The following is a 20,280-nucleotide window of genomic DNA, read 5'->3' as shown; positions in this document are numbered from 1 at the left end:
GTGACCCATCCACTGTTCCACCACCCAGTCAGGTACTTGTACCTAGTCCTGCCAGTCAGGCCCCCATCTATAGTTTTCTTGTGGACTGGTGTGTAGCAGTCAGTGATGTTCTACACTAACATCCCAATCTCAGGATTCCTAATTGGCCTAGTGAATCAGTCTGGACCAAATAGATCTTATGGACTCTCCCCTCCAAACCAACAGGTCTCAGTCCCCATGCTTGCCCGAAAGTTTCATGACCCCATTGCTGGGAATCACCCACAACTCATCCCTCACCTACACTCAAACTAGCCTTATCCGTGGGTGTCCCTAGGCAGCAATTACTTATCTCATAAACCCCAGAGCTCGCCGCTGGGTGGCCAGCAGGCGAAACCTCGCACCACTTGGTGCAATGGCCACCCAAACCTAGGACTCAGTCACCGCCTGGTGGCAGTAACTTTGGCCTGAATCCCCAGCATTGGTTCTGGCCTGGCTGGAGCACCCCCAACAGCCAACACATTGCAGGGAGCTGCTTCTGCCCCAATCCCATGGCCGAACCAGGTTACATTTTTAAAAGGAAATTGGAGGTGCATATGCCGACTAGTAGTCCAATTGCTTCTTCAGTGAAGTTTATCCCGATCTCCCTACTCCCTATCCTCATTATCCAATTCCTGTTCTTTTAAAATAAGTTAGTAAGTAGTATGGTAGACAGTATTGTTTTTCTATTTTTTCTAGAGCCTTTAGATATCTATATACTAATTGATCAGTCTATTTTATTCATTTCTTCCTTTATTCAGCCACAATTTCTCTGTGTTTACTGAATATTTTGAATTATATGTTTCTACAAAATTGACCAGACTTCAAGCTTGAGACCTGAAAATATTTGGAGATGTGAGAAAAGCAGAAGACTGAAATAAGCAGCTAGAGATTTAGAAGATAAGCATTACATTAGAAGCACAGGCAGGCAAAGACAAAATAAACAAGTGGGACTACAAACTAAAGCTACTGTACAGCAAGGCAATTAAAGTGAAGAAGCAACCAATGGAATGGAGAAAATTTTTGCATACTACACCAACTGATAGGGGACTAATATCCAGGATTTACAAAGAACTACAGAAATCCAGAGACAGTATGAAAAAACCACCAAAAAAAAAAAAAACCCTGTGAAGAAGTGTATGTATGTTTAATTGGGTCATTAGAAATTGTGAATTACATTCAGCTTATTCACTTTTTATAAATGAGTTACAGAAAGTGTACTGATTATTCTGCTTATATATGCACCCAAATGCTAGATTTCAAAATACAAATGGACTTTTGTGTTTAGGAGTTGAACTTGACTGGAAGGAGGGACATGCACTATATGAACATTGCTTTAACTATTTTTACTTCATTTAAAATTGTTATCCCAAAGAACACTACCTATTCTATTCCTCAAAACATTCTTAGTGCTTTCAGTTCTATGGATATTTCATGTTTTAGCTACTGAATGAAATTCAAAGTTCCTTGAGCTTAGTGAAGAGTTCTCTTGCCTATGAAGACTATGCTTAAAATCTGGTAATAGCAACTCTGTGTATATATAGAAAGTAAAGATTGACTTTTATTTTACAAGGCCTGTTAAAGATATTTCCAGGAGCCTGGTAAAATACTATTATCCCCTTCAACCCATCCAGCTGCCTTCTTGTTAGCTGGAATTCCTGGTTTGGAGGTCCTGCACATTTGGTATTCTCCATCTACTTCTGCTTTTGCTTATACTCTGGCATTCTGGGCAACTCCACCATTCCCATGTACCTTTCTGGTAATGCTGGAGTGCATTGATCTGTCATCAATAACATTGTTCAAAATGTTTGCTATTTTAAGTTCAGAGGCTGAGCAATTAAGCCCTGTGCCCATCTGGTACAGATACCCTTTCTCTACTCTCCAGTGTTTCCAGCCATGTTCTTTGCTGTGTGGCCATCTGCAAGCCATTGGATCTGACTGGGTCTTTGTGGCCCAGGGTGTGACACTGACAACTCCAGTCTCCTTCTGCTCATTTGCCTCCACTACTGTTGAGGCCCAGCTAATAATGCCCACTGCTACTGTGAAGACTTGGCTGAGGTAAGATTGGTACATGGGGACACTTGCTTCAACAGCATCTATGGAACTGCTATAGCCTTGTTGGACCTGCTGTTTGTCATCCTGTCACATCTGTTCTTTGATTCTGAAAGTTGCTTCTCAGGAGGTGCCCTACAAGACATTTGGAACATGTCTCACATATGTGCCATTTTGTCCACCTATGGTCACCTCTTCATTATGTACCATGTAGCTTGCCAGGCAGCCCTCCTATATCCAAATTTCTTGCTGACTTCTCTTTGTCCACCCATGATCAATCCCGTTAGCTAAAGTGTCAGGATTAAGCGGGTTTGTGTTCATGTGCTGCATCTTGGAGTGTAGGTAGTTATCTGACCCAGTATTGTCTCCTTCTACTATAGTCCAAATTCCAAAGTTAATGTGGAAAAAAATATGTTTGGTAACTCTGGTATGTCAAGAAAGATGAATTCCTAGCCCTCAGATCTGCTCAGAAAATCTGTTGTACAACCACAGCTAAGTCAGAGCAGAGCACATCTTTATTTGCAGAGAATCAGCATGATTAGTACTTGCATAACCTTCTTAAGTATGTTGTCATGTTGGTAAAGAGTAGGAATCAGGTTGACAGGCTGGCATTATGGCACAGTAAGCCATCATTTTAAAACCCAGGAACCCTTTGTCAGTGTCCGAGTCCTGGCTGCTACACTTGTGACCCGTTTCTGCTAATGTGCCTGGGAAAGAGCTGGGCCCTTGTCACCCACACTGAGTTCTACGCGCCTGGTTTCAACCTGGCCTGGCTTTGGTTGTTGTAGCCTTTTTGGAAGTGAACCAGTGAATGGAAGATGTCTTTCTCTGTCCCTCAGTCTTTCAAATTAATAAATCTCAAAAGGAATTTGGACAAGATTGGCCAAAGCAGCTGATATGTTGGTGGCTTTTGACTTAGAATGTGAGAAACTGACCCACAACATTTTAGTGTTAAACTCCTCATTTGGCCCTTAAATGTTTAAATTTTTGAAGATGTTTGATAAAGAATTAAATCCCACAGTTAAAAAAATCTTATTTGTGCAATCATTTGCAATTGCACATAAAAGCAGTTTTCAGTTGATTCATCAGTAGCCTGGTTACTTAGTATTTTAATATTTTCTTGAGGGCTATCAAATAGTAATGTTTTATTTTTTTTAAAAGATTTATTTTTATTGGAAAGGCTGATAAACAGAGGAGAGACAGAGAGGAAGATCTTCCATCCGATGTTTCACTCCCCAAGTGACTGCAATAATTGGTGCTGAGCTGATCTGAAGCCAGAGCCAGGAACTTCCTCCAGGTCTCCCACACAAGGGTAGGGTCCCAAGGCTTTGGGCCATCTTCAACTGCTTTCACAGGCCACAGTCAGGGAGCTGGATGGAAAGAGGAGCTGCCAGGATTAGAATCGGTGCCCATATGGGATCCTGGAGCATTGAAGGTGAGGACTTAAGCCACTACAACTATTGCTCTGGGCACAGATCAGTCTTTTTCTCAATCCATTCAAGTAAAAATATGCAGCAAATCTGAAATTAGTATTTGAGTTCTATGCAGCGTTAGTGTTAGAATCCAAGACCTGAATAAATTCAATTTTTAAAGGACAAAGGCAAAACACCAAATGAAGTAGGCTGGAAATAAAGATTTTTAAGTGTGTGATTAACACTAACAGACTGAATTACATAAAGATAAGTGACACCACTGTCATGAAGTCATTGCTGGTTCCAGGGAGTGACGTTTGTAAGGGCAGTAATGGGAATAAAATCCCGACCTGATCATTACTGAAAAACACCAAGTAACATTTTAAGGAGAGCGAATATAGACATCTCACAGATGCTTTGCTGTGAGCCATAGGATAGGGAATTTACATAAGTCTTGATGGAGAACTGAGTTTATTTTCCCAACAAGCTGGAAATCTGTATTTACAAATTTGTGAGTGTTTGATAGAGCTGAGAGATAGCATTCCAGAGCAATGCTTCACTAGGGTCATCTTGCAATTTTGTGGAAATTCTTATCTGAATGCACCAACATGGGAACCACTGGTCATGCAAAATGCTGCACAAATACTTCTGTCCTGCAAGTTTAAGCAGACATGTTTTTGGGAAGCAAAGGAGATGTAGATTCTATGGAGAATTAGAAATTGTCAGGATTACTCAATTTATATATGCACCCAAATTAAGAGGTTTAAGAGCATAGAATTTGTTTGCTTTGGAAATAGAAATTTAATGGAAGTATGACAAATATTGAATAATTGAACCTATTTAGAAACTTTCATTGAAAAACATCCTGATATCACCAGCAACACAGAAAATACTTCTTGCCCACTCCTTTGAAAGTCCTATGGATATTTGTATTGTATATACTCAGATTCAAAATTCCTTGGTATTAGTAAATACAGATTTTGTTTCCTCCTGTTCATGTGGAGTACTACCTTATTTTGCTTAATGAGTAAAAACAGCAAAAAGCTTTCCCTCCTAGGTGGGGTACCAAAGGGGAACTCCACAATCATAATAATGATCATAATAATGTACTTAAAGACTGACGGGTTATGACATTTCAGGAGCAATGTCAACCACCAATGCCACTGCAACTCATCCAGCTTCCTTAGCTGAAATTCCTGGTTTTCAAAACCTGCACGTCTGGATTTTCATCTCCTTCTGGCGTTGCTTATACTCTGGCACTTCTGGGCAACTTCAGCCTTCCCTATTTGGGTTGATGCAGCCCTGCATGAACCCATGCTCCAGTTTGTCAAGCTGGCATCCATTGATCTGGTCCTGTCAACTACAACATTGCCTAAAGTGATTGCTGTTTTTTGGTTCAGAGACCAAGCAATTAGCTTCTCTTCCTGCCTGGCCCAGATGTTCTTTCTCCACTCCTTTGCCATCATGGAGTCAGCTATACTATTGGCCATGGCCTTTGATCGCTATGTGGCCATCTGCAAGCCATTGCATTACACCACAATCCTGACAGGGCTCCTCATCATGAAGACTGGCATGGCTACAGTGGTCCGGGCTGTGACACTGATGACTCCATTTCCTTTTCTGCTCAGACGCTTCCACTACTGCCGAGGCCCAGCCATTGCCCACTGCTACTGTGAACACATGGCCGTGGTAAGACTGGCATGTGGGGATACCCGCTTCAACAATGTCTATGGCATTGCTGTGGCCATGTTTATTGTGGTTTTGGACTTGCTGTTTGTCATTCTGTCCTACATCTTTATTCTCCAGGCGGTTCTGCAACTTGCCTCTCAAGAGGCCCGCTACAAGGCATTTGGAACGTGTGTATCCCACATTGGTACCATCTTGGCCTTCTACACACCGGTGGTCATCTCTTCAGTTAGGCACTGTAGCTTGCTGGGTGGTCCCCCACTTCTGATTCATGCTGTCTAATCTGCTCTTCCCACCCCTTTTCAATCCTTTTCTCTATGGTTTCAGGATCAAGCAGATTCGTGATCATGTACTCAGCCTGTTCTTGAGAAAGGATGTGTATGTAAATGGATACTTTTTAACCACCAACCAAGGTACGAGGATGCTGGATTGGAGTACAAATACCTATGAGCAAATTTTCAGAGTTGTTTGGGAAAGTTCTTCAGTATTTTGGAAGAAGTTTCCATTTCTCACAAATCCATTTCACACAAATCCACTTCTCAGAGCCGTTTTGACCTGTTGGGTTGATCCAAGGGCAGCAGTTTGATATTTTTGTAGAACTATATGATTAAGACATAATTTTAAAAAGGTAGTTTTTAAAAAACCACTCTTGTGTGGCGGGCTTTCAAGAGATCTCAGTGAAGGAGCTGCTTTGTTACATACAAAACCTCAGCCCAGAAGCAGGTCACGTATGAATGGTTTAGTGCCAGCTTCCCCATGAATGTGGGTTGCATGACGGGTGCGGGGCCCGCTTTCCCAAGACAAGGGCTCTCCATATGGACTGGTCACTCATGGCAGGGGCGTGTTGTATACTGCTGAGGATACGTGATTTGACTTCTGACAGACTAGCTATCAGAAACAGACTGCTTTGGCACACAGAGCTTTCTGAAGCAATATTGTCATAGATTAAAGACAGTTAAGAATTTGGCTAAGATTAGCATTAGCTGACAAGTGAAATTGAACCACAAAATTTCACTCTGCCTAATATGGGCATCGCATTTTCTGGTTAACTGTGGCCTCCAACCTCCACTTATAGCCTGCTACTTCATTAGTGACTACATTTAAACAGATCCACTTGCAGAGTTATTCCTTCCGTTAAATTTCTATTGATGTCTTATTTCATACTCATGGTCCATACCTTTGACTTTCGAACTCTAAGTCTGCAAATGTCCCTTAAGTCACTTTCTATAATTGTGTTCGACTCTGCAAATGCATAAGCCACATTTCCCAAAATCTGTAATGCTTACTGAATGCAGATATTGCAGAATGTGGAAACAAGTGAGCATTCTCTTCATGCTCAGTCTAGAAAATGGTCACAGTACTGAAGTGTTACATGAGTGTTCCATCCAGCGCAGCCAGTAGCATGGACAGGGAAGAGGGTCTGGGGATGAAGCACTGACAGGAGACCAGTGATGGTAGAAGTCTATTACTCCTTCGCCTTGCCTTATACCTTTCCCACAAAGTCCTTTAGTGAAGAAATTGCATACAGCTGAGCCCAATTCTTATCCATCTGGAAAATGAGTCCAAGAGAAATGGAAGAGCCGGAGCAGTGGGGCCTCCTCACTGTCCATGCCGTGGAAAGGCAGGAGCCCCATGCCCCTCTGCAGCTCCACATCCTTCTCGAAGGCGAAGGTGAACCACTCCACATCAGCAAGGACATCCTGCATCTTCCTCTGGACCCTGTTTTGCAGGTCAACAGTTCAGCCTGTGCTTCTACTGTAGCCACAAGCCCAATTCCTGTTAATAGCGTTTGTTAAGCTGAGCAGTAACTCCTTAGCCCCCAACACATGAGGGCTATTTCATCACTCCACTAATGTTCAACATTTTGGTGTGGTATATTTTGTTCATTGAGACTTGTCTCATCTTAATCAAGTTTTAAAAAATGATTGTACAGCTTGGCTCAGTCTTTGTCCCAGAGTATAAAGCTGTCCAGTTTTTCCTTCAACTTTGAAGCATGGAAAACATGTAAATTTTATTGGCTTTGAATCTGTATTAAGGCTATGTTCTTGGGTAGATAGCAGCACTTAGGCAAGAAATGCACATATGTTCCTTTGATTAGAAGTTTTACTATTGCTCTTTCTAGGTGAACCCCAAACTGGAGTTACCATAATAAGAGGAGTTCAAGGTACTGTCCTGAACATCCCAAGAGACTGGTTGCAGATACTAGGAGAGTGACCAAAGGCTTTTTATTAGGGGAACTGAGAATTTTGGTAGTCCTTGCAATGTCAGTGAAAAATTTTGTAACCTGTGCCAAATACAAGGAGTTTGAGGGCTTGAATTTGGTTCAGGGTTGGCACAAGTTTATGCATAATTCTCAGTGGCTTGGACATTCTCAAACCTATCACAGCAGGGCCTGGGAGCATTTGAGTCTCTGGCTTGAGTTTCTAATTTTCAGGATAAATATGCAGCTTGCTGGGTCAGAGTGATCAAGGCACTTTGTCTCTCAGCAAAGACAAAGGAAAGAAGCCGATGGATTTGGATGATCGTAAGTAGAAGGCTGTGGAAAATATGCACCAGTCATCTTAACCATTAATGCGTATTAGTTCTGAGTCACCTGGAGCCCAGGTTATTCTCAGTAACCACCTCAATGATGTCTACCTGGATCCTCAACTGAATCAGACATCCTTATTAGCAAAGATTGTCCTTTGCATTAGTGATACAAGTGGAGAATACAGGTGAGCAAAACAAGGAAGGTAAGTTTCAGTACATTTTGGAAAATAGATGAATAACCAAAGTTGATAATTTCATGTCATGCCTTAAGATTATTATATACCTATGCCCTACCTCCATATTGTGATCCTGATTACCTTCGAGTCTATGCCAGGTATTGGAATTTAAGAAGATGCTCAAGAGGATGGGCAGTGTGTTGAAAGGTTTGGGACACAGGGGATGTCAAGATAGCTCTTTTGGCTAATCCTCTGCCTGAAAGAGTTGGCATCCCACATGGGTGCTGTTTCATTGCCCTGGTTGCTTCACTCCCCATCCAGCTCCCTACTTATGGCCTGGGAAAGCAGTGGAGGCTGGCCCAAAGCCTTGAGACCCTGTACCCATGTAGAAGATCTGGAAGAGCCTCCTGGGTTGGAAATGGCTTAGTTATGGCCATTGCGCTCATGTGGGGAGTAAACCAGTGAATGGAAGATCTCTATAAATCTGCCTTTCCAAAGTTTTAAAGAAAAAATGGATAAAGTAACCCAAATATTTTATATTACATAGGCATAGGTTAGTGTTGCAGACCATTTTTTCATCATTGATTTGAAGCAAACAGATGAGACTATTTACCATTTTATGCTTAATATTTAGGTCTTTATTATTTTCTATGATGGTTTTGCAGGTATAGATTACCCCCCTCCACCTCCTCATTCTTTCCCCTATTGACTATTGCTGAAGGATTACACTACAAGTCCAACATTGTGCTATTTATCTTGGCATTATAAGCTTTGACAATGATAATAGATTTCCACCATTGCCGAAGTGTTTCATTGGGAGCCCTCTTATTCAGGAGTACAGATACATAATGCAATGAATCTTGGTTTCTTGGTATGATAGTCTCCATTGTGAGGCTCATCTAGGTTAATATTTGTATGTTTACCTATAGGTCTTATTCTTGTATTTTGCATGAAGGTTGCCTTGTATCAGAACATTGGCTTGTTGCGTTGAGTATAATGGTACCAGTTTGGACCATTGTTTCAACATGTAGAATTTCATTTTTAATGGCTGAGTAGGATTTCATGGAATAGATATATCAGTTTCATAGACTCTGGGATTTCCCTTCCACCCCTATCTCCACACTCTTTTCCCTTGTATCATTATAATAGTATAGTCCTTCATAACTAGTTATAAGTCAATCATTCTGCTATCTAAGTGTATCCTCACATTGTAGGTGTGGACAATGGCAGAATCCAGCATCCTATTGTCAAGATATGTTTAACAGTTCCATTAGAGTTCACCCCTGGATCTCTGCCTGCTTAGCTGCTGTGGGAGGCCAGATACATGACACCATGCCACAGAGAGAGCCTCCTGACAATGGTTTCTGTTAACCAAGACCTCAACCTGGCCTGTTCACCGGGCATGCAGCAAAAACAGTGGGTTGTACCCCAATCTGTTCTGTCCTTAGATGAGCTGTGCTAGGACTCCTGATAACAAGTCAAACATGACCTTCATCCTGTTTTTCCCCGTATGTAGTAAATATACCCCAAGGCATAGCTTTCAGCCTAGGTGCTAGCTTTTGTGTACATGCAGTTCTCTGCCTGCCTGCCCATGGTTTGAGGCACAGCTTCCACCCCCTGTGTGTGAAACATCTATGATTTTATTGGAGGGTCCAGAGTGATAGGCATGTCTACTAGCCGGTGACAATGCCTATTGGGCGGTCCCAACAATACTCCCACTCTTCTGCCTTCCCCTTTTCCTATGTAAGTCTAGTTCTTCAATAAATGAAGATCCCTCACCAGTTTCTGGGAGTTCTGCAGCTGAAAACACTGTCTTCTCACCCCTCAGTGATCTTGGGGTATGCTGGTCAAGAAAACCCTGAGAGTCCACCTTTGATTTGAAAGTAGAGATGCACACTACATTGCGTCTTTACATCTGGATGTGAATCTATTACATAGTCACTATACATCACTCTAAGAAGTCATAAAACCAGGAAGAAAGAAATTTTACAATGTGAAGTTAGATAACATGCTGCATCTTGGTTTGAAAGGCTAAGATTTTACCTGGTCTGGGCCACTGGTCATGCTCTGGTTGGAGGGTTAAGATTTCACTCACCAGTGGGACATGTCTCAATTTGAAAGACAGATTTCGCCTGGTGGGCCACTGATTACACCCTGATTTTATATATATTCTCAGGAATTTCCCCTGGCTAGTATTGCCCTATAAGGCTTCCAGAAATTCATCATCTTTCTACCCCTGTGTGGAAAGAAATTTCACTTTTTAATTTAGTTTAAGAAAACTTGCTCCTTCTGTTGGAGCCCTCCTCAGCAGCAGCGGGTGGCAGGCAGCTTAGATGCTTCTGTTTGCTTTTCATTGTGGCCAAGGTCAAATAAGTTTAAGGGGTCTGGAATCCAAAACATGGAATCCAAACCGACTTGGAGACAGATTCCTTTGACTCAAGGATGTGGGGAGCCATGCAGTTGGGTCTGATGGCATGGGTGTGTGATGAGCACCGCTCCTCGGTTAGCAAGGCTACGAGGAGTTTCTGGCTGTGTGGCAAGGCCCAGCAGAATGTCTCTGGTCACCCCATTGCTACCGCACCCCATTGTATGGACACTCAGTCACCTCTGATGTTTCATAGAATTCTCCTGAGGGTGTTTTTCTGTTAATGTGAAGTGATACCTGTAACTGGTATAACACCTCAACTGATCAATCATGTTATGATAACATCTTTAGCGACGTAAGGCTATGAGACACAGCTAAAAGTATACAGTAGTGCAATTGAGCCTACAATGTCTCCAAACATCCTGTTATATGCCCACCTTTGTCCTGAAGTTTGCCCTAATATAAATAATGTTTTCCTTAAGAAATAGCTTGATAATATCTTGGAACAGATGGCAATCATGGAGGTACAAAGAATTTGTTTACCTTACGCCTCGAACTGTTACAACACATGATAGGACACATTTTGGTTTCTCACCACGGAAAGCAGAAAGTATATGGGGCATCTTCTAAAGGGAAACAAATGTGAACCCCTCAAAATGGCTTAAATTCTCAACCATAGTGACACTTATATTTAGGGAAAGAAAACAGTTTATGAAGATCAAAGGAAGTTTCTTGTAAAGGCCCTCTGTAGATTGGCTGAGTTGCCTTGATCCCTTTCACTGCCCTTTAACAAAACAAATCAACATGAAGAACAAAAAATTGCATTAGCCATAGGTGAAGGTGACGGTAATTAATGTATGATTTGATTATAAGATTTAGCAAAGAATCTATGTCATATGCTTTTATAAATTCCTTTCATTTATGGTCTTTTCTTTAACTATACTCTTAATATTTTAAGCAGTATTAGTTTGTGTTTAGTAAAAATTGATTTTAAATATAAGTAAACCACTTGTCACTATGTAACTGCATGTGCTGCCAACTGTGGAGTTCTTGGTTTCTGCCAGGTCACTGCAGGTTTGAGTAATAGCTTGCTGAAAAAATTTCTTCTGAAGTAAAATAATGTTTAGGATTGATTTTGTAATCATTTGGTAATGAAGTAAAAATGAAACAATTGGATGTTGTGCAAAAGCTTGTGATGAGGGCCCGGCGGCATGGCCTAGCCGCTAAAGTCCTCGCCTTAAACGCCCCGGGATCCCATATGGGCGCCGGTTCTAATCCCGGCAGCTCCACTTCCCATCCAGCTCCCTGCTTGTGGCCTGGGAGAGCAGTCGAGGACGGCCCAAAGCTTTGGGACCCTGCACCTGCGTGGGAGACCCAGAAGAGGTTCTAGGTTCCCGCCATCGGATCAGTGCAGCACCGGCCGTTGCGGCTCACTTGGGGAGTGAATCATCGGATGGAAGATCTTCCTCTCTGTCTCTCCTCCTCTGTGTATATCCGGATTTCCAATAAAAATGAATAAATCTTTTAAAAAAAGCTTGTGATGATTTGTGTATAAAGGCAATTTTTCTGAGTTGTCCATTATGAGCATCATGCCATAGTGGTCTATCTATGTCTTCTCTCTTATCGTCTTGCCGTTCCACGCATCCTTTTCAAGCTTTCGAGTCAGCCGGAGCAGGCCTCCGGCCCAAGGGTGATGTTGAATCCTATTTGGACTTAGGATTCACCTAAGGGAGGTAAAGTGCCACCCACCTGCACTAGTAGGGGAATCTGCACCTGTGCATTAACGTGATGGCTGCCCTTGGACCGTTCTTATTAACCTGGCTCCCAATACAGTTGCTGGAGAACTTTGGGGGCCAGCCAATGGTCAGCAATGGGCTAGTTTTGCCATTGAACCCCTCCGTTTCAAGCCTCTCCCCTGTGTTACTCTGGTAGCATTGACCCCACTCACACTATGCCTGACCCGCTGGGCTATATTCCAGCTACACAGGTTCCATTGCAAGCAACTTCCTGGGGACACTACACCTCCAGCTGCAAAGACAGCCCCTACCATGACTTCATGAGCATCCCATCCTCCGCTGGAAGCATTCCCAATTAATAGTTATCTCTAGATAGCACACCCCAACCAGCAGTGTCCCCACAAACCCTCAACCCTGACGGAATTACATAAGGCTTGTCCAGAAAAGTGGACCATTTATGCCTTACACTGAGCAGATGTTTGAAAATATTGCAGGTAAGCTTAGCTGCCCCCCAAGACTAGAAGGACTTGGCGAGGGCATCTTTGGAACCTCCAGATTTTTGAAATGGAAAATTCCTGATGAGTGTGAACAGCAAGCCACCTGTAACTAGCAGGCTGGAACCATCTGCACATCGCTGGCAAGCCTTCAGGGTTAGGGTTGGTAGACAGAACCAGATGTGCAAGTGACAGGCCACATCTCAGTTTTTTTTTTTAAATCAGGTAAAGCTTTATGCCCTTTGTGCATGCATAAACTGCCCACGGGAGGTAGCTTAGTGAGTGTTCAGGGATTGTGCCAGAAGGCTACTGTAGACATTACAGATTCTTTACCCTGGACAGCTTGGGTCACTCTGGAAAGTTGTGCATGAGGGTGTTAGAGGCTCTGACTTATAAGTTGGTGTGGGAAGGGTTAAACAAGGAACATCATGCCACCATCGCTCTTGTCCAGCTATGGCTGTTGAATGATAGGACATGGGAAGCCAATATCCTGGGAAGCCAAAGATATAGGAAGTCACTCTTAGACTGGAAAGTTAGCTCAGGCTTTTGAATGCATACTGCATTCAGAGCCTGGCATGGTCAGCTGAGCCCCCGCTATGCTGGAGATGTGGAGATCAAGGATATAGGAGACAATTGCCCCAATGTTTCTATGCCTAATCCTGCCTCCCTGTCCTCTGTGCCCTCGCTGCAGAAGGGGATTGCACTGGGCAAAGGACTGCTGTTTACACTGTGCCAAAGATGGCCAACCTTTGACTCAAGCAACAGGATGACCCCTAGCTCTGTCATCCAAAGGGGGAGTGTCATGGTCATTTGACTGAATGGACGATCAGATGAAAATAACTTCCACAGGTGTTTAGACTGTTTCCCTGGGCTCTTTTGCTAAGCTCACTTACATTGTGGATACATGATAGGGGTTTTAAAGGCATAACAGATTCAGGTGCTGATGTAGCTGTCTTATGCGAGGAGATTCCCCTTGAATGGGAAACCATGCAAGGCCCTGAGGTAAGAGGAGTGGGTGGCCTTACCTTAAGCCATCAGTTATGGCAGCCTGTGATATGGAGGGATCTGATGGGCACAAAGATTTTGTCCAGCTATTGATCACTGGGGGGCCTAAGTAATCTTTTTGGCCATTGACCTGCTCAGTGGCATGGTGGGGGGAGGGGAATGCTTACCACTGATAAAGCCTTTTTTGAAGAACACCTTGAGATAGCATCCTTGCTGCTGCCTTGCAACAGCACCCCCAATTCTAAGGGCCACTGTCCACACCATGCCTCCCATTAAGTTACAGTGGGTTGATGAATCTGAGTGGAACAGTGACCACCACCTCTGGAGAAATTAGAACAATTACATAGAATGTTATAGCAGTTAGATGCTAACCATAGAGCCCCCTATGAGCCCCTATAACACCTCCATTTTTGTTATTAAGAAGGGAACTGGTAATACCTTTCACCTTCTGCATGATTTCAGAGCTATTAATGCCTGAATGAAGAAAATAGGTCCCACTCAGCTTAGCCTACCCTGGGCAACAGCACTCCCTGCCGGCCATATCATCTAATTTGGATATTAAATATCATTTCTTTAGCATTCTCCTACATCCTGATAGGGAATGTTTTGCCTTTACTGCACCTGTGACTAATAATGCAGTTCCTGCACAGTGGTTTCAGTGGACAATGCTTTCACAGGGAATGAAAAACAGCCCTACCATTTGTTAAATTTATAGTGTTTCAGGCATTAAAGTCTTTGTTGACTATTTTTGGTCTAATTCATTATATGGATGATGTCTTGTTAGCCCAGAAATGTTCTGGTGATCTTGAGCATGCCTTCTGTATGGCTCAGAGTAATCTCAGCCTTGGGTCTCACCATGGTCCTTGAAGTTTAGTGTTCTTTCCTTTTACTTTTTGGGGTCTGAGGTGTCTGTGCATCTGACATCCCTCTGCAATATGATTCAAGAAACCACTTTGAATAACTGGCAAACACAATTACATCATTTAAATTGGATTTAAGATTGGTTAAAATTGGGTACCCAACAGCTTACCCTACTTTTTACTTGAGTGGTGATCTCAATCCTATCATCCCTAGGAAGCTTACAGAAGAGGCTGAATGTGCTCTTGCCTTGATCAGGACATTGGTTTTCTGGAGCACCACTGGTGGAGCCCCCAACAAAAAGTTTGCAGCCTTGTCCGTAATACTGATTGTACACCTACAGGTGTACTGTGGCCGCCCCCAGATGATATTTGAGTGGGTACATCTTGCTTTCTCTAGTATGGCTAAAATCCAATTCCCATTTCCATACTCATGGCTATTGTTAGAGAACTGCCTTTTCCTCCTTAGGGAAATTAGGTTTTGAGCTGGGTCTTATGATACTTCATTTCTAAAGACATCTTGGACTTTGTTGCCTAATCATTTTACTCTCTCAGCCTCACTAGAAGGATATACAGGGCAAATTGATAGCCACTATTCTCTAAGTTTATTCAGGTTTTGCTTCTATTGCCTCTAATCTTGTGCTTTCTCAAGCCCCTCTAGTCTTTACTGATGCTAGTTCCACAGGCACTATAGCTGCAGTTAAATATACCTCAAAAAAACCCCCTCAACACAAAATGAAAAAACCCCAATTTGAGCACGCCAGATTGGCAGGGTCACCAGTTTGAGTTGCTGGCCATTTACCATGCTTTATACCCCACTCCAGAGCCTTGTAACTGATAGCATGTGTTGTGCACAGCTCCTCAGTTTCCTTACAGGTTTTGCAAGTTGGATTGCTCTAGCCCCTTGGATGTGTTAATTGCTTCAACTCGGTTACTAGAAGCCCACCATTTTCGTCATACAACACAGTGGAGGTCCTCAGACCCTCCTGGCTTTTTGTCATCCCTTAATCAGTAGGATGCTTCAGAGAACCCATGTGCTATGTTATCTAGTGAGTGTATGGCACATGACTTCCACTCTGTTTCATTGGTCGGTGCTTTCCCTTGCTGCCCTGGTTCCTTGATCTAAGCACTCAGCAGCGCAAGCATCTTGTCCATCAACGTGCAAGATGGGCCTCATTTCCTTCTAGGACCTTCACAACCCACAGGGGTCAATCCTTGTGGCCTGAAGTCTAATGTTCTATGGCAAATGGATGTGACACATTACCCCTCCTTTGGGGAAAACAGTATCTTCATGTTATGGTGGATACTTATTCTGGATTCATCATGGTCACCCCCTTGATGGGTGAGAATCTCCAGGTTATGCCCCACCTTTTATATTTCATTATGGGTCTGCCTCATTCTAGTAAGACTAGCAAGGGCCCTGCCTAAACCTCTAAACCCTTTGTATCCTTTTGCTCGAAGTATGCCATCCATTATGTTACAGACCTCCTGTACAATCCAAGGTCAGGGCATGGTTGAAAGAAAACAAGACCTTAAAGTATGCTTGACAGAGAGGGGGAATATACTATCCCCTGCGTACACATTAACTTGGCTTTATTTACCCTCAATTTTCTTCAGGTTTTGTTTACTGGGGAACTGCCAGCTGTGTCACTGGAAGCTGCTTGCTGGGCCAAAGCAAATGCCTTTACTTCTATAGAGGGACCAAGCCAGGCCCTGGACCCTTGCAAACTATGGGAAGAGGGTTTACTTATGTTTCCAGAAACTGAGCCACACCCTGTATGGGTGTCTGTATCTTGGTGAGTACTTATGTTTTCTTGTTGGAAGCAACGGAATTATGGGTCTTGGACTTGTTGGCCTGCCTGACAGCCTGCTGCATTGCAAAACTTGCCTTGGGCAAGCAGGCCCACAGCAAGCAGGATATTGCTGCTAGAACATCCCGTGCAAAGCAAGTGGAACTGAACCTCTGCCCTCATTCTTGTTCAGGTAATTAGTTCCTTCCCTGTTTCAATATAGAAAATTCCAGGAAACCCCTTCTCTTCCCCTCCTCCCCTAAAGAAGGTATACATGAGGAGTGAAATAAAAAGCATGGGACATTTTCGTTCACGGAGAACACGTGTCCGTGTGTTTCTTGGGCTAGAAATCTGGCATTCCCCATTCACCCTCAGAGTTTGAGCATCATGTCCTGTAGTTTGGGACAACTGGTTGCCTGTACAGGGAGCCTGATAATGGTGGAGCTACTGAGGAGCCTCGCGGTGAAGACTTCGGCTGAAGCATTTGGGGTGCGAGGCAAGTAAGGCGAGTCAATAATGGGCTGAGATTTCCAAGCATCAGGCTACTAGAACATTAATGAAATTATTAAAATATAGTGGTACCAGTATAAAACAAAGTACTGCTAGCACTCATGTGTCTTATGCAAAAAGTTAGCCCTTGGTTTTTAGAAGGAAAGATTAATATCCCACCATGGGAACACCAGAGAGGACCTTTGTAGATAGAATGGGAAAACAGTCCCTCCTGAATGGAGTTAGACCCCTATGGCTGCTGATAAAAGAGTGTTATCCTCCTGCAGCTCCCTTCAGAAATCTGTAGCTGAATGTCAGGGAGTTTTAGAGGAAATAAAAGGGAATCCCAGTGAGGAAGTGTTGTTGACTCTGACTCCTCTAAGACATTGTCCTCTTCTGGTGAGGACTCTGATTCTGAACAAACAATACCTCCTGAAAAGGACAAGGAGTTAGGTGCTTGACTTGAGATGTGTCTATCCTAGCCTCTCCACATTAAGAATGGAAAATAACAATCCAGATCCACCACGTCTGGATAATCCGCTGTTGCTGGTGTCAATCCTGCAGGTCTTAGAACAAAAGATTACCAACCTAGAAAAACCAGTATAAAAGGCCTTGATAGGGCAGCAATCAACAGTGGGGTCAGAAAAATGTTCATTTGAGGTCCCGCCGCACCTTCCTCCCTATCGTTCGACTCCTGACTTCCTGTTTCATGAGCACAAACCTCGAGAAGAGGGCAGGCAAAGAGTGATTGCATCAGCCGCTTGCCTTTGCCAACATAAAAGCACTAAAGGAGGCCATTGATAGCTATGGCACCCAATCGCCATACACCATCAGCATGTTAGAGACCTTCTCCCATACTTGTATGACCCCAGATGATTGGAAGTACTCAATTAAGGCAGTTTTGCAAGGTGGTGATTACATTTTGTGGCTCTTTCGAAACACAATTGCTTAGAGATGGCTTGCTGTAATGCTGAGACAGGCCACCCCAACCGAAATGCTGACATGCTGATGGGAGAAGGTCAATACAGTCAAGGTACTCAAATTATGACCTAGGAGTTTATGCTCAGATCAACATCGCTGCTATTAGAGCCTGGCACCTCCTTCCTCAAAAGGGAGGATTTCAGGCTGACCTAACCAAAATTCAAAAGGGAGAAGAACCTTATTCCAATTTTGTCAATCGCCTGATGGAGGCAGCTACCCGAGTACTCCCTGACACTCAGTTGGCTATTCCTTTGATACAATTAGCCTATGAAAATGCTAACTGTCTGCAAAGATGTCATCCATCCACAAAGAGAACAATTAGATAAGTGGATCAGACTTTGTAGTGATATTTCAGGGCCTACAATTATGGGGGCAGCCATAGTTAAGGCTGTCTGTGCCCTTACTAAATCAAACAGTTCTAATCCAATTTGCTACCACTGTAGACAGCCAGGACACTTCCGGTGTGAGTGCCCAGTCAGAAGGGAAAAGTTGCTTAGACTATCCTCCAACCCCATCTCAGGACAAGAACCCCAACCTCTGTTCCACATGTAAAAGAGGCAGGCACTGGGCAGTAAGTGTCACTTCCAAACAGATGTATATGGCCAAACCCTGCAGTTAAAGAACTTGTTTCTGCGCCATGTGTTCCTGGCCCGGAAAACAGTGGGAACGTGTAAAAATGCAGCTGGGATTCAACAACCATGCCCAGCCAACCTGTGCCACCCCTCCCGGTCAGCCAATTGGTCAGAGGGTCCTGAGGAAGCATGGGATTGGACCTCTGTTCCACCACCACAACAATATTAATACCATCTGAAAGTACCCAACTACTCCCCACAAGTATTTTCGGCCCACTACCTGAAGACACAGTAGGATTAATCTTGGGCCGTGGGAGCATAGCTTTAAAAGGACTACATATAGTACCTGGAGTGGTGGATAATGATTATACTGGAGAAATTAATGTTGCAGCAGCTGCCCCTACTGGTGCTGTTTCTATCTTGGCCGGGGAGCGAATTGCCCAATTAGTGCTATTACCCCTCATCACCAATGTCAGCTTGACCCTGCCACAAGACCAATCTAACACAGCATTTGGGCTATAGGACAGACAGAAATGGCCTTTTGGGTAGAAGATTGTGGCCAACGTTCCATGCTTACCTTAACCACTGAAGAAAAAAATGGAAGGTTTGCTTGACACTGGTGCAGACAAACCAATTATTAATTCTAAGTCATGGCCCAGAAGTTGGCCTGTTGATTCTGCTTCCACCCAACTAGTAGGATTAGGCTATGCCAATATGCCCAAATGTATTGCCAAAATGTTGACCTGGAAAGATGAAGGGCACACGGGAGTCTTTCAGCCTTATGTTCTTTCTCAAATACCAGTCAACTTGTGGGGATGAGATGTACTCACAGCTATTGTGTTAACCACCTCAGATCCTAAAGCTTTCTCCTAAGTCATTCAAAGGGGTTATCTACCAGGAAAGGTTAGGGAAATTTCAACAAGGTAAAACCAAACCTGTAGAACAGTCTGGGAACATTAGTCACCAAGGTTTAGGTTATTGGCCTTTATCATGAGGGCCACTGAAGAGGATATACTTATGAAAATCAAGTGGAAGTCAGATGAGCCGCTCTGCACTCCCCAGTGGCCCTTATCTTCAGAAAACATCCAAGCTTTAGAACAATTAGTGACAGAACAATTACGGGCCAGACATATCATCCCATCCAATTTCCCCTGGAACTCTCCCATATTTTAGAAGAGAGATCAGGAAAATGGCATTACATGATTTAAGATTAATGAAACCATGGAACCAATGGGGCTGCTCCAACCCGATTTGCTCCATCCAGTGGCCATTCCCTTAGGACATCATATTATAATTATAGATTTAAGTTTACCATCCCTCTTCATCCTGATGATGCCCCCAGGTTTGCCTTTAGTATTCCTAGTGTTAATTTCTCCTCCCCTGGCGACAATTCCATTGGGTTGTCCTCCCTCAAGGTATGGCAAATAGCCCCAACATTTGTCAGTATTATGTTGCAAAAATACTTCATCCCATAATACTGCAATTTCCTGCAGTTAATATTACTCATTATAAGGATGTCATTCTATTTTTCACAAGTCATCCGATCACCAGGTGTGTTTGTCACATGTCAATTTCTACAGAACAAGGGATTTCAAACAGGTCCCGAAAAGATCCAGCACAATGCCCCCTATTCTTGTTTAGGTTTCCAGATTAATGTTTTTATGCACCCTCAAAAATTGGTTATTGCAGTTGATAAGTTAAAAACCTTAACTGATTTTCAAAAATTACTTGGGGACATCAACTTGGAGATCCAGATCCCTATTCCCCCAGAGCCCTCATTATGGAAGCCTGTAGTGTGCTTCAATTAGTAGAACAAGCCCTTGAGCAAGTCCAAGTTTGTCATCTAAATATAACCGTCTCCCTGTTTTTTTTTTCATTTTTAATTAAATTTGACAATCTTCACATAGTTAATTAGGGTAAAAGGCTCAAGGGCTACAAGAAAGTGGGTAAGACTATTACTTCCATATTGTTTCCTTCATGCATCTGAGGTAAAGGGGGATATTGAGGGAGAAGCCCCACCCAATTTCCCACCCACCCCAGGTCCCGGATGTAGGGCATGCTCTGAGATTCTTGCTCAAGTGGTTTTGATAGTTCACCAGTTATGAATTGCTGCCAATCTCT

The 20,280-nt window shown here is 43.3% G+C and overlaps 1 pseudogene; it reads left to right on the top strand.

Annotated features, from left to right (window-relative positions):
• The first annotated feature begins 4,623 nt into the window (after positions 1–4,623).
• Positions 4,624–19,967, top strand: LOC101535049 (olfactory receptor 52K1-like; annotated as a pseudogene).
• Positions 19,968–20,280: the final 313 nt, after the last annotated feature.

Source organism: Ochotona princeps, chromosome 4 (assembly GCF_030435755.1).
Source record: "Ochotona princeps isolate mOchPri1 chromosome 4, mOchPri1.hap1, whole genome shotgun sequence".
Taxonomy (NCBI): Eukaryota; Metazoa; Chordata; class Mammalia; order Lagomorpha; family Ochotonidae; genus Ochotona; species Ochotona princeps.
This window is presented reverse-complemented; position numbering and strand designations above follow the sequence as displayed.